This window comes from Tursiops truncatus, chromosome 14 (genome assembly GCF_011762595.2).
Source record: "Tursiops truncatus isolate mTurTru1 chromosome 14, mTurTru1.mat.Y, whole genome shotgun sequence".
NCBI lineage: Eukaryota > Metazoa > Chordata > Mammalia > Artiodactyla > Delphinidae > Tursiops > Tursiops truncatus.
In genome coordinates, this window is record NC_047047.1 from 47186172 (window position 1) to 47201903 (window position 15732).

Here is a 15732-nt window from a genome sequence, read left to right on the forward strand (position 1 = left end):
ATTTCTTTCTCTAGAAATTCCATACCATTGACGATCATGCACTTTTACTCATGCCATTAACTATTATGAGCTTTCATCGGGCATAAATTTTAAGGAGCTTATTTTTGTTGGTTTTTACATAATTCCTTTAGATTCCTTAATTCTAGTAGATGCTAGACCTCTAAAAAACCTTGATTTTCCTTCAGGATAAAAATTATATCAACCTCTCAAAATGTATTTTTATCCTACACTTGTTGGAGGGAAACATCTCTTATTAATTGATGTTAATATTCACTTTGCCTTCCTACCCAAGGAGTGCTCAGTTCAACATCTGGTAGTTGGTAGACTTTCAATTAATATGAGACGTGTACTGGAAAGAGGGCTGACATTAAAACCATTGGTAGCAGAGCTCAAATCCCAGTTTTCCTGCTTATAGCTTATGTTACTTTAAATAAGTCACTTAACTTTCTTATGTTTTAATTTATTTTTGTTTAAAATGGGTATAGTATCTATAACACAGAATTGTTGAGAATTTAAATAAGTTAACTTTTGTAATCCATGTTCATTAAATGGAATATCATATATATAACACACATATATATATATAACACATATGTGTAAGAATATATATATAGGTTCTTTTTCATATTGTTTTCCATTATGAGTTATTACAGGATACTGAATATAGTTCCCTGTGCTATACAGTAGGACCTTGTTGTTTATTTTATATATAGTAGTGTATATCTGCTAATCCCAAACTCCTAATTTGTTGCTCCCCCAAATGGAATATCTTTTGTATATGATATGATATTATTTCATTTGATCTTAACTAACCATTGACCCTTTCCTTATGATATAAGTCTTCACTCTCAGTATAATGGAAGAGTTTATATCTATTTTTCCCATTAATAGTATTTCAAGAAATTTATTTCTTATGCAAGACTTAATCTTCTCTTTTATATAGTCAACCATTACCACTGTCATCCCTTTCCATTTTCATGTTACAGAGGATACAAATGCATCTACTATATTAACAAAGAACTGAAAGCTAAGGCCATCATGGTAAAATAGTACCAGATAATACAGTTAAAACTCATTTAGTCTTTCCTCCAATGCATAATCTGCACTGTACTAGTCACAGGTGATAAAATGGTGATCTAGATAGATATAATTCCTGCCTCATGTACTTAGAATCTTGTGGAAAAGATAGAAAATTAAACAAAGATCAGTAATATGGTCTTTATTATTTTTCTTCTATTACTCAATTAATGATCATATATTCAAGATTTATGTTCAACTTCTTTACTTTTCACTTGTTTGCCATCCTTTTCAACTTCAGTTTTCTCACACACACTTCTAATTTTACGCAAATCTCTGGAGAGATTATGTCTTGCCCAAAGTCACTCAGCTAATTAGCTATAGAGACCCTCACTAATGTTTTTCCAAAATACTACTTTTCAAATGGGATGGGACTTCATATATTCTTTAAGAAATTCTTCTGCTTCTTTAATCTGTACTGCTTTCTGCACTCTCACTTAATTATTCATAATGCCCACCCACATCTCAGTTGTGACAGCACTGTGCTTTCAGAGCACATTTTAAACCTATATGGAACAAAAACAACAAAAATGTTTGCTTCTAGAGCTTTCTTTGTGGTTCTGAACAACAAATGAGACCCAGACCCTTCTGTTTCAATTAATACAAGCAGATAAAGATACATGGAGATTGCAATTTGGTATAAAGAGTATAATTCTAATTTTTAAGCTTTAAGCAACAGTATTTATTAACAAAGTTCTTAATTTTGAAATAACTTCTAAATTACCACAGTCTGAGGTGTATAATTGGAGCTGTGCAAGTTGAATATGCAGCAGAGACTTCTTTTTTAAGGGAACCTTCCTAATAGATAAGAATTCAATTCATTACTAAGCTGTTCTTCAGCAAAAAGTCTTCAGTGGCCTCCAGTGTGCATTTGGCAAACTTTGTGCATCCAAGGACCAAACGGAAGGGAAAAGCCCCAAAAGGAGAGGGGAATCTGGGCGAGAAGATGAGTCCATATGCGTCTTGTAGAAGCCAGATGAGCAAATGGTGCTGTTGACATTCTGTTAATGAGAGTTGAGAAAGCTAATCATTATTCTCCCTGGGATGGAAGACCACATCTCCCCTGCACGGAGAAGAGCCATAGATCTACTTATAGGCAAAGCTATAAAGCTATAGGATTTTTTGTAACAAGCAGTTTGGAATCTGCTGTAGTATTTTGACTGTTTCTATCCCACAAAGGAATTTCTCCAATTTCTGATTTCACTGTTAGTAAGGCACTTACAGTCACATTTAGCTATAAACTGCAGTCTGGCTCTCCAAAGCTTTTGCTCATGCTTCACTTTTGAGAGTTTTATTTGTTTTTGTTTTGTTTTAACCCATTTTGGTTGCATTTACTGCTGAAAGAAATACCAGCATAAACTTAGACTCAGTTACTGTTTTTCTCTTTTATCTGTTGAGATTTTGTCTTTTTTAGAAAAATGACCCCCAAAAAGAAAAGCTCAAAAATCAAGTAACAGTTATCTATACCATGAGTTTGTTCCCAAAGGACAAGCAAGTGAGTTTTCTTAGTGGATAATGTAATACCTTCTAGAAATAGCATTTCTCTTGTGGTTTTGGCTTTATTTTTATTTATGTAAATGTGAATGAGTGATTGAATTGGGATGTTTGGGGAATCCAAAATCTACATAGGAAACATCTAAGGAAAAGGAAACTTCAAGTGATAGAAGAGATGATTATCTCTACTGAGTCATTAAAGCAGTGCCAATTCCAAATGTTACTAGTTTTCTTTGGGTTAAGATTGGATTCCCAAGAGAGGATGATTAAGATTGGATTCCCAAGAGACGATGAACAGAGTAGTAAAGGGAAGGAGTTGCATGAACTAAATGGGGGCATGCTTCATAATTAGAAAGACATGGGATGGGTAGACCTGGTTTCTTTCTGGAAATGATGAGGGGTGAATAAAGTTAAGAGCAGATATCCAACTCTTCGGTGGAGCCTTTTGGGCCGTCACTGCAGGAAAAATCAAAGGGCCAGGTTTACAGAAATATGAGAGGCCAGTGTGTCATCATCAATAGCACAGACACAGATAAAAATGGGCTGAAAAGGAGCTGATCTTGCCTTGGCTTACAAAACTATCCATTCTCTTTAAGGGACACAGTTTGGAAATTCTAGGATCCCCATCCATCCAGACTAGGAGCAGGGAGAACTTAATGTTCTAAAATCACCCTTCTCCATCTCACCATATGTGATAAGGCCCACGTCTTGTTAACTTTTCTGTAACTGGGCATCTCTGGTAAATGGCAGCTTTCTTCCATACTGTCCCACTGTACCAATGCTTTCAGGATATATATTCTTCTTTTTACCTAAATTGGTTACTTGTGGCTTCGGATTCTGAACTATCCGCTGTCCATAGTTTAATTGAAATCTTCTTGCTGTATTCCTTCCAAATCAGTGTGTGTTTATTCTATTTGTATGCAAAGCTTCCACTCATTTACATTGCCGCCCACTGTCTCAGAAAGACAGTGCTGTTATTTTCAGTTTTTTTTTCACTTCGGGATTATTTATTTTAGAGTGTTCCTTCCTACTGTAGCATGAAGCAGTATTTTAATTTCATTGTCAAAAGATGAAAGATGTAGGAGTTAGTTACAGTAATGATTGCCCTGTAGCTGAGATTGAATGGAGCTGGAATCTATTTAAACTTGCATTGTGCTTGAAAGATGAGACTTTAATGAATCTTTGTTAAACCCTATCATTTCATGGTTGCATTTAATAGAAAGGAGCCTTTTTGGTCATCACAGCTACGTGGTATTTGCCCTTTTTCTTGTTGCCTATATGTGGAGGAGTTGGCAGCCATGAATGAAGTTTTGGGTCCCAGCAGTATGTATATAAAAATGTAGTGGTCTGCATTTATGTAGGAAAATATGAGAATGTATAAAAGATGTAAAATTGTAATTTAAACCTTTAGCCATTCTGGAATGTATGAAATTACATAGAAAAAAAAAAAAATTTAACCTGCAGGCCTGTAGTGTTCTCCATTTTTTCCTCCAGTCCATTCCCACCCTTGCATTCTTACTTTTCCACTCCCATGTATCTCCATCACCCTATTATCCATCAAGGAGTTATCTTACGTAGCATTTTACTGAGAAGTTTTTCATGACCACTCAAGCCCATATCATGGTGCTTATATGGTAATTGCTGAGTTTACTTGTCTGTTTTACACTTCTACACTGTAATCTCCGTGTAGCTAGGACACATTTTAGGCACACAATGGATGGCAGCCATGCTTACCATCACTGTTAGGTTTAAATGTTTATCTTATTCGCAGAAGTAATCTTATCTCTGATTTGAGAAGACCTTCTCAGGGGTGCACATTTGCTTGAGCACGTGCTCTCTCCCTCTCTCTGTCTCTCTCTCTCATATCACACACACACGCACACGCACACACACACACACTTTGCCAGTAGTAGATATCTTGAATACAAGAACATATGATGTTATAAAAGTTACCCCAAACTGATGACCTTGTCTTTATCCACTAGCATCAGACTAATATAAACAGGTTTTGTGTGGAATTGCTATATGACATTGATGTGCTCTAAAAAGAAAGCACTTGGCAAATAGTGCTTAAAGAGAGTGGGAGAACAGTATGGAGATTCCTTAAAAAACTACAAATAGAACTACCATACGACCCAGCAATCCCACTACTGGGCCTATACCCTGAGAAAACCATAATTCAAAAGGAGACATGTACCACAGTGTTCATTGCAGCTCTATTTACCATAGCCAGGACATGGAAGCAACCTAAGTGTCCATCAACAGATGAATGGATAAAGAAGATGTGGCACATATATACAGTGGAATATTACTCAGCCATAAAAAGAAACGAAATTGAGTTATTTGTAGTGAGGTGGATGGACCTAGAGTGTGTCATACAGAGTGAAGTAAGTCAGAAAGAGAAAAACAAATACCGTATGCTAATACATATATATGGAATCTAAGAAAAAAAAAAAGGTCATGAAGAACCTAGGGGTAAGATGGGAATAAAGACACAGGCCTATTAGAGCATGGACTTGAGGATGTGGGGAGGGGGAAGGGTAAACTGTGACAAAGTGAGAGAGTGGCATGGACATATATACACTACCAAACGTAAAATAGATAGCTAGTGGGAAGTAGCCGCATAGCACAGGGAGATCAGCTAGTTGGTTTGTGACCACCTAGAGGGGTGGGATAGGGAAGGTGGGAGGGAGGGAGACGCAAGAAGGAAGAGATATAGGAACATATGTATATGTATAGCTGATTCACATTGTTATGAAGCAGAAACTAACACACCATTGTAAAGCAGTTATACTCCAATAAAGATGTTAAAAAAAAAAAAAAGAGTGGGGAAGGCAATGATACAGATAAGATAAAATGCTCGAATGAAGAAGCAATATTTACTTCATATTTTGGAGCACAGAACATCTTGGGATCTTTATCTCTACAAACTCACAGTAAATCAGCATACAGAAATGTTCAAGGCACTTTCATCTACATTACATCATTTAATCCTATAATATACCCGGGAAGTGGTAAGATCTCCACTTTTAGATAGAACTGAGAATCATGGACTCAAAAAGCTTCAGGGCAGGTCACCAGTGCCAAAAGCAGCCCTCACCCCTCTGCTTCAAAAATGCCCTTACTCAGGAAAAATGACTAAAGGGTGGTGTGGTCAGGGATAAAAATATTTTATTAAACTACGTGGTGAATTAGGTGAGAGGTTTTTCCGTTTTCTTATTTTGTGTTTTCCTAAAGAAGTGTGCCAGAGAGCCATAGAGGAAATACTTGGATATGCTGGGAGATTTTTCAGAGTATTTTTGGAATCTCTGGTCAAAACAACTGCAGTACACAGTGTTGTGGCCCTCTTCACGAAGCTGTCTAAAGATGGAGACGGGCAAGAGGTTTCTTTTCGACATCTCTTTTCAGCTTTGTTAAGATAACTCCCTTCTCTTCTTATTTTCCACAGATGTTTCCCCAACAGTGAGAGTAGTAATGTTGAAAACAGCAACGCTACCTGCAGCTGTAAATGCATTCATCTTTGCACATCACATTTGCTGAACTGGTAGTGAAGGGTGGTTCTGTCACCTTTAATTAAAAGCATACAAACAAAAACAAATGAAGACATTTTCATCTCTTAAATGATTTTAGCCTGGTGTCCTGTTTCACTGTTCTGCCTTTCAGCAGATTGACTTACCTAATTTGAGGGAAGGTTGGTTTATCATTTGTAATTCTTTTGCAGAGATTAATCAGTATAATTAAAATATGGTAGCATCTGGATGTTAATAGCACAGGTGGAAAGCATGACTGTGGAAGACAAAAGGAGGAACACTGCCACACAAACTCTGCCACCTCCCTGCCACACATACACACACACATATGCACATAGATGTGCCTTAGATCAAAATTGAAACTATTTTTAAGCAGGCAGAAGAATAATCTACTTGCCAATTCCTCCACAAGGACTGTGTAAATCCTATAATCTTACTTGTCTTCAACTCAGTGGGGCTATAATGGCATATAGGTAAAGGAAAGGTCGTTTTTCTTCATTTGTTCTATTTCTGAAATTCTGTCCAAAAACCTAGGCGCTATGTTGGCAGGTGCTGAAGACAAGTGCACTCAAAGCTTTCCTTCGTTTCTCTTCATACAGTCGGTAAGGTATTGAGAGCATGGATGAAACCTTTTATAGCCTGGCATTTAAACTGAGCCAATTTGTTATAGAGGTGAATAAAAACAGATTTTATGGTGTTATTTTTAAAGAGCCCCTCTTCATTTAGAGACAGCATCACACCACCCTTTCTGTCTTACATAGACGGCTCTCATTCCATGCACAGGAGGTTTCTGGATGTTACAAATTGGGTTGATAACATAAAAAGTTTATATTTTTTACAAAATCTTCTTGGGTTACTCACATCACATCCCAAGATTTCTTGAGTCTGTCTGCGCATCCTGACACCTCCTCTTCCTCCCACTCTGCTTGTTTGGCAGTCTCCGAGTGCAAGAGAAAAGGCCTGTTCTAGCTGATACAGGAGGAGGGAGGGGGCGTGGCTGTCACAGCACTGGGAGGCAAGGCAAACAAGGGACAGACTTGGCTGTGACACAGCCTCCAGGGATGAAGTAGATTTCAGTGTACGATAGTAGTTGGACAACAGTTTGGCTGATCCAATCCCTACTCTAGAATAGTCTCCTCAGAAACAAATGTCCATCGCTCCTTATTCTAGAACTCCCTGGTCCAAGGAACTCACACATCTACTGTTTCATCCTCTGAAGCTGTCAACTGAAAGCTCCCTCTACTCGCCTCTCTACCTCACAGTTTCTGCTTATTCAGGACTTTATGTTACTGCTTTTTCTGTCTTCTCTGTGCATGTTTTCCAGATTTCACGTCTTTCAACTAAATCCTCTGCTCAGGCTGCCATAACAAAATACCACAGATTGGGTGCTTTCAACAGAATTGATTTTTTCACAGTTCTGGAGGCTGGAAGTCTAAGATCAAGGCAGCAGCTATCAGGGTTGGTTTCTGTTGAAGCCCCTCTTCCTGGCTTAAGGACAGGTGATTTCTCTCCATGTCCTCATTCTGCCTTTCCTCTTTGTGTTCAGGGCGAGAGAGGGTGGGAGAGAGAATGAGAGTGACTCCAGGGCTCTGGTTGTTGTCTGTCCCTCTTATAAGGACACCAGTCCTGTCTGATGAGGGCCCCACCCTTATGAGCTCATTTAACCTTAATTATCTCCCTAAAATCCCTATGTCCAGATACAGACACATTGGAGGTTAGGGCTTCGACATATGAATTTGGGGAGGGACACAATTGAGTACTTAATACCCTCTGATGGGGCCCCCTTTCATGTGTCCCAGGAGAAAGGATCTCCATTTGTATACAGTGTCCCTCACGGACCTTCCTGTCTTCACTATTACCATCTTCTTTTCCAAAGTGATCCTCATCATATCTTTTTGGACCCTGTGTCATCAGCCACCTGATACATTCTCTGCCTATGATCTTAACCCCATCCCATCCTTCACAAGCCCACCTAAAAGGTAAATATGATTTTGTCACACTCAACTCTAAAGACTTCTGATGATTCCTTATTACCTACAGGTTAAATTTCAAGCTTTGTATCAATAGTATGCATATGCAGTCTTCTGTGATCTCTTCATCAAATCATTTTTCACCTTATCTCCTAACACGTCTTGTCCCAAGCTTTAAGTCTTAATGACTATGAATTGCTGTGCTTTTTCACATGCATTGTGCTTTTCCATGCCTCTATTTCCTCTACCAAGAAGACCCTCCACATTCTTCTTCTCCAGAATCACTCCTGTGCATCCACTGTTTCCAATACCACCTCCTTCAAGAAGACTTATCCCTAGAAACCGAGTGAGCTTCCTCTTTGTCCCATGGGACCCTGTGCACATTTATATCCTAGTTAGTACTTGTGATGGTATAGTAAAAGCATATATTTCTGCACCTGACTCTTTGACTAAAATGTAACAAAGCGTTAATTTCTTCAAAGTCAGGGTCTATTTGTGGTTCATTTTATATCCCTGGTGCCTAGTGCAATACCTGATAAATGGTGCACACCCAGTAGTACATTTGCTGGAGAGATCTTAAATCAATTAATCTCTCTTCTCCATCCCTCTCCCCCCAGCCCTGCCACACACACACACACACACACACACACACACACTCTCTCTCTCTCTCTCTCTCTCTCTCTCTCTCTCTCTCTCTCTCTCTCTCTCTCTCTCTCTCTCTCTCTCTCTCTCTCTCTCTCTCTCTCTCTCTCTCTCATATACACACTCACAGGTACATACAAATTCTTGACTAACAAAACGTCTACTGGATTACCTACATGTTATTTTCCAGAATTTTGCCAGGTTTGAGATCTCAGCAGGAGATGTGCTTGACCTGATTTTATAAAGCTTTGAATATTTGTTACTTGTGTCTTGGAGAGAAGTGGAAGGTATTCTTTAAATATGGAGCAGGGCAAAGGGTTGATGCAGGCTTAAGAACAAGGAACAGACCAAGTTTACTACTAGCTTTCTTGCCTGGGTGAGTAGGTGAAATGGTAACAAATACATTGACTGCAAAGAGTAGCTACTTCAGTTCTATAATTTCTATCAAAGGATAAGCCAAGTGAAGGGATATGAATATGTCTGTGGGGGACTGGTGGTTCAGCATGAGTTATTTCTACTCTTGGAGAAGAAGCACCATGGTTATGTGTGAAGAACAATAAACTCCTTTGTATCTTACCAAGTGATTTACGTAGCTAGTAGCTAGCGTATTAGAGAGAAAAATGTTCTAAACAACAGTTCACTGTGAATAGTGGTTACAATGTGGAAAAGAAGGTAGAGAATGCTATTCAAATGGAACTTATGCCATCACTTTTCCCCATTGATTTGTTGCTCTACCTGTGATTTATCTGGAGGATTCAGAGAATGAGAATATCCAGGACAAAATAGAAAGAACAGCCTGATCTATGATTTTGTTTTATTCCCTAAGGATATGGGCTTAGTTAGGAGTGCAGCTGAATAGTTCAGAGAGTCACAGACTGAGAGTCTAAGAAAACCCCAATAGGCACCAAAATTAACAGAGGGATGGATCCCCATGCAACCAAGAGCATCAGCTATACCCCCCAATTTAACAGAATCCTTCTGCTGGTTGAGAACCAGTAGATGAGGCTAGTCTTTATTTGATAGTTGGGTTGGCTGCAAATTATTTAAGTCATTTGTGATGTAGGCTTTGGAGGAATAAGCTCTTGGCTGAAATTCAGGGTCAGCAGAAGCAATATAATATAATGAAAATTGGCTTTTTAATACCGGGATTCAAGTCCTGGATTCATTGTCTTCTACCTGCACGATCTTGAACAAGTCACATAAGTTCTCCAAAATTCTATTTCCTCTTCTGTAAAATGGGCACAATGATAATAATAGAATGGGATGGTGGTGAAAGGAAACAAAGTTTTCGTTCTCCATCCGCAAAGTACTAGTCTCAGGGACATAATAGAAGTTTCAAAAATGTATAGGTTGGGACTTCCCTGGTGGCGCAGTGGTTGAGAATCCACCTGCCAGTGCAGGGGACACGGGTTCGAGCCCCGGTCGAGGAAGATCCCACATGCCACGGAGCAACTAAGCCCGAGCGCCACAACTACTGAGCCTGCGCTCTAGAGCCCGTGCTCCGCAACAAGAGAAGCCACCACAATGAGAAACCCGTGCACCACAATGAAGAGTAGCCTCTGCTCACTGTAACTAGAGAAAGCCCGCAAAGCCAAAAAAAAAAAAAAAGTATAGGTTAATTTGTACAAAGTGCTTTCTTTTCCCCCAATTATTGTTCAGTGACTTTGTCTTTGTAATATCCACTCTTCATTAGTTGCCTCCCTCTTTGTTCACGACCTTCTCTTCAACTATGACCTTTTTCCTCTTGTTTAGAATTTCTGGGAAAGGACCAGAGTCACTACTGTCAGGTTTAAAAGAATCAGTTGTAACCCAGGGAGAAATAATGATTAAATACTGGAGAGGAAGACCATGCAGCCCCCTGTCCCCCACGAATATTTTAGTACTCTATCTTTGTGCTTCAAAGGTTGTTATGCATAAATAAATAGTATGTTACTGAGCTTTGTAAACTATATACATTATTTTTTGTGGTCCTCTCTTAGCACAATATGTGAAATTGTAGAAATGAAAGAAGTTATAATAGATGATGCAATTCAACGTTAGGAATTCATCAACCCTTTCTTAATAATTTTTCTTCTGATTTTAGAAATAACCTATAATTTGAATAAAACGATAATCCATTTCTCATTGGAGTTAGATTTTGAAAGGCTTCTTTCATTTAGCCTCTATCCTCTAAGTCAAGAAAAGAAGACATTTTATATTTTATTGTACACAGAGAGAAAAAGAACAAAGAGAATATGTCTCTTTAATGACTATATTTTAGGTGGTAGAAATAAAGGTACTTCCCATGTATCAGGCACTGTCAAAAGCACTATATGTCTCTTAATTCAGTCAAACCTTTCACCAGCTCTGAGAATGGAGTTAATTCCATCAGTATTCCCATGTTACAGCAGAAGGAACTTAACCAAGTAAGTTAACCAAGCACACTGAACCAGATTTGAACAGAGGCAGTTTGGTCCTGGGCACACCCTCTTAACAAATATGCTTTTAAAAAAAAAGTATAAAAAATTTTTTAGATTAATTTATTTTCTAATCATATTAGGAAAACTTGATATTTAAAGAATTCTATAGAGAATTGTTTTATAAAGTGAAAAATCACTGTCTACTGAACCTTTTTTCAAAGTATAGTTTTCAGAAATCAGTTTAACCAGGACCCACCTTTCATTTCATTTCTTTTTTTTTTTAACATCTTTATTGGAGTATAATTCCTTTACAATGGTGTGTTAGTTTCTGCTTTATAACAAAGTGAATCAGTTATACATATACATATGTTCCCATATCTCTTCCCTCTTACATCTCTCTCCCTCCCACCCTCCCTATCCCACCCCTCTAGGTGGTCACAAAGCACCGAGCTGATCTCCCTGTGCCTCATTTATTTTCTTTATGCTGATATGTTTTTGTAATGAGGGCACACAGTTAGGGCTGAGTCAGAAATCAAGCTTGGATGCTGAATGCCCTTGATTCACTCTCCTTCCTTCCATTGCAAAATCTTTTATTCTCTTTCTGCCCGTTCAGGAATAAGTGTTAGAAGACAATTTTCCATGAGTCATTTGTGCTGCTGCATCTCTTGCATAGCAAGACACTGACCTCTTTTTTCCAGTCTGTCATTTCAAGCAAGTTCTATCATGAATGTCCTTGGAACATAGACTATATCTATGGTTTTTCCTCCGTGTACATACATTGTCCAATGTAATAAAGAGCGAAGGGCAGGAATGTTTACTCCCCTTGTAAAATACTGGGGCTCTCTGTGCTCAGAATTCCTCTCCGTTAACTCAACCCACTGTGTGTACACGTTCCTCCCCCAGCCAGCTCTCTTTGCATTACCCTGTGGAAAATGGGGTTCACAGAACAGCACACAAAAAAATGCTGAAACTCTGACTAGTGCTTTTGCTGCAAGTAATGAACTGTCCTTCATCTCTGACCTAAGAATCTGCATTCATGAAACTGCAGTGGGTTAACTTGTTAACTCTGAAGTCAGGTAAAATCTCAGAGCCTTTATAGTCCTTGAGACTAATTATGCACAAAATCCTAAATTCAGGAATGTCTCCTTGGATAGTATGAACCAGATATTACAAGTAGTGAAGAGGAAGAAACCCAGAGGATGGTTACAGGAAAAACAAACATGAAAAAATACCCAAAGTGGACTTGTTACATTTTAATGGGAGGTTAGTCATATCACATGCACAAAAAGTAAGTAATAAATTTTAAAACATCCAACTTAATTAGTATTCAAAGAAAAACAAAATTGAAGAAAATAAATCAAATGTTATTTTCATATAGGAAAAAACGATTAAAACTTAAATACCCAACATTGAAGAGAACATGAATAGAGTAAGGCTAATCTGTTGATGATGGAATGAAAATTAGAATAACTCTCTTGGAAGCCAGTTTCAAACAGCCCAGTAATCATAATTCTCAAATTTGTTAAGTAAATAATCAGAGGTTTACATAATTATCTAAAAATATGATCGTGGGCTTCCCTGGTGGTGCAGTGGTTGAGAGCCCGCCTGCCGATGTAGGGGACACGGGTTCGTGCCCCAGTCGGGGAAGATTCCACATGCCGCAGAGCGGCTGGGCCCGTGAGCCATGGCCGCTGAGCCTGCGCGTCCGGAGGCTGTGCTCCGCAACGGGAGAGGCCACAACAGTGAGAGGCCCGCGTACCGGAAAAAAAAAAAAAAAAAAAAAAAAAAAAAAAAAATGATCGTGGCATTCTAATTTACACAAGAAAATAAAAGTAACCTGGATATGTAATAATAGAAACAAATAAAATAAACTGATGGACAATCTGCATAATAGTATACCAGAGAGCCATTCAAAATTATGTTGTAGAGTATTTAATGCTGTTTAAAGTTATTCAGCTATACTGGTAAGTGAAAAAAACACATTACAAAGCAATATGTATAAAATGTTCATTTTTTATTATAAATGCATATTTTATATATATACACAGAAATAGTCCTTTTCATTTTAAAATTAATTTTGTTATTGAGATATAATTGACATATAATATTGTATAAGTTTAAATTGTACAATGTGTTGTTTTGATATTTACACATTGCAGTATGATTACCACTGCAGCAGTAGCTAACACATCTATCACATCACATAATTATCATTTTTTTTTTTTTGTGGTGAGAACAATTAAGATCTAGAATCTTGGCAACTTTGAAGTTAATAATACAGTATTGTTGACTAGAATCACTATGCTGTGCATTGGATATCCAGATATAGCCTTGAAGGACATACATCAAAATGTTAGCAGCTCTGGGGTGGGGGAATTATATGTGATCTTCATTTTCTGTATTTGTGCTTTTTAAATTTTCTAAAAACATGTATTACATGTATAATAAAATGTTTCATTTTCAGTCAGTAGGGACTCTACTGTACAATTTGCCAGTTTAAAATAAAAATTTTAAAATGTAGGTTATCTATGTCACCTGTTGTAATGAGTCAACATTAGCACTTTGCATAAATATATGCAGGTGTAGAAGGATAGGGAAACTCTAGCAGGATATTCCTGAAACAATTTTAACTTCACAATGTTGAACATATCCACCTTTCAAGTCTCTGTCTTTATTAATGTTTCTCCTACCAAGATCCTAGGAATCATTCAAAATTATCTTACGTGCCATCTCCTTTATCATTTTCATTAAAACCTTTTTAATATCTTTCTACCTTCAAAGAAAAATTCCAGTAGCCTTTGGTGTTTATCTCGTCTCACCAAGGTTCTACCTGAAAACAGAGTTAGTTGTATGCTATTATTATGCCCCATATTGTTATTATTAAACAATGTGTTTCTTAAAGTTAGGCAGCTCTCTTAATTTATAATCTGGGACAATACCTAGCACAGTAGCAGACTATTAAGAAACAATGACTAAATTATCAATATAAGTGAATTCTGCTCTTACAAATTAGAGGAAGTCTTTCCTCGTTGATCTCTTTTCTTTCTGTTTTAAAAACATTGGGCTTGGTGAATTTCATCTTTTCATTTCATCCTTTGAATGAAGAGAGGCAGGCGCACCTGTAATGACTCAATGTTTTTACACCCACAGTCCCCGTGGAATCAGACATGATTGTCAGCGGCAGCTGCTTCTGATGCCGCCAAATGTATCTGAGGAGTTTGGTGACTGTATCTCAGAAGCTCATCAAGTGTGGGGGGGGAAAACAAAAGAGCTGTCTAAAATCCTACCTTCTCCTTCCCAGTTGTGTTATTAAAAGCACAGTACATAGGTCCTGCTCAGAGCCCTGCTATAGGATTGTAGGGAAAAATGAAAATGATAGTATTATTTAATATTTATATAGATTGTCTACGTTTTAAAGCGTTTTCACATTCAGGCTTTTATCCTTATAGTGACCCAAAGAGATCAGTAGAGACAGCATTATTATCCCCTTTTAACAGTTAGAGAAATTAGACTCAGAATGTATTTGACTTGCCCCAGACCTATTCTCACTCCAGCATTATTTCATCACCCTGCTTTTCTGACCCTTGTAAGTGTATATGGGTTAGAGCTCACCCTTTGAAGATATTTAGATACTATAAAATTTTATATTGTTCTTAATAGGAATGTCAACTATTTGATGTTTTACCTTTAAAATGCTCTTCTGATGCTCATGTAACGCCAGACAGTTGGCTACAGAATGGAAGGAAAGCTTTTGTTCTATAGTATTTGGTTTCCAAAATGGTTATAAAAGCTTTGCAGAAGCTAAGTAGCCAGTATTAGCCAACATGGTGTGAGCCCCATAGGTCTGCTTGTTACAAGTTATCAGGAACTTTTTGTTGCAACCTGTAAGCCACGGGTTCCCAACCCACGGGCCACGGACCGCTACCAGTCTGAGGCCTGTTAGGAACTGGGCCACACAGCAGGAGGTGAGCGACAGGCCAGAGAGCAAAGCTTCGTCGTCTGCAGCTCCCCATCCCTCCCCATCTCTCGCATTATTACCTCCTGAACCATCCTCCCACTCCCCCCTCCCCTGTTTGTGGAAAAAGTGTCTTCCATGAAACCGGTCCCTGGTGACAAAAAGGTTGGGGACCGCTGCTGTAAGCCATCCTAAAAATCAACTCTGTCTTGCAAAAGGCTCTCCTACTATCCTACATTCATAGTAAACTAACTGCAAAATATTTGTGTTTTAGGCATTTCACAATGGAAAATTGTATTCCATAAATATCGTTACTTGATTTTCTTTAACTCACTTAAACCTCGTATCCCATTTGCTAAAAGAAATTAAAGATAATATTACATAAAGGCAATTTATTTCTTGGAGGCTTTTCTTGGCAGTTAATTTAAGCAATACATAAAATCCAATAATAATAATAACTGGATCTCTATTCTCTGTAGTTAAAAAGCAGATATTCACCATCAGAGAATATACATCCTTTGAAATTGTCACCTTTGTCTGCAAGCATGCAAATATTCTTATTCTAAGGGGAGAAAATTGGCTGGTAAAGAATTTCCTCAGGCAGACAAGATGAAATAAATGGTCATTTAAACCTTTGATTACAGCCTGTAGTTATGTGCTTTCAG

General features: G+C 37.9%; 1 long non-coding RNA gene across 1 annotated transcript; it reads right to left on the reverse strand.

Annotated features, from left to right (window-relative positions):
• Window positions 1–1090: 1090 nt before the first annotated feature.
• Window positions 1091–7073, reverse strand: LOC141276339 (uncharacterized). The gene is made up of 3 exons (XR_012325702.1): window positions 6963–7073; window positions 6068–6138; window positions 1091–2078 (listed from the first exon to the last, which is right to left on the reverse strand). It is a non-coding gene; the product is annotated as an uncharacterized lncRNA (long non-coding RNA).
• Between the last annotated feature and the right edge of the window lie 8659 nt (window positions 7074–15732).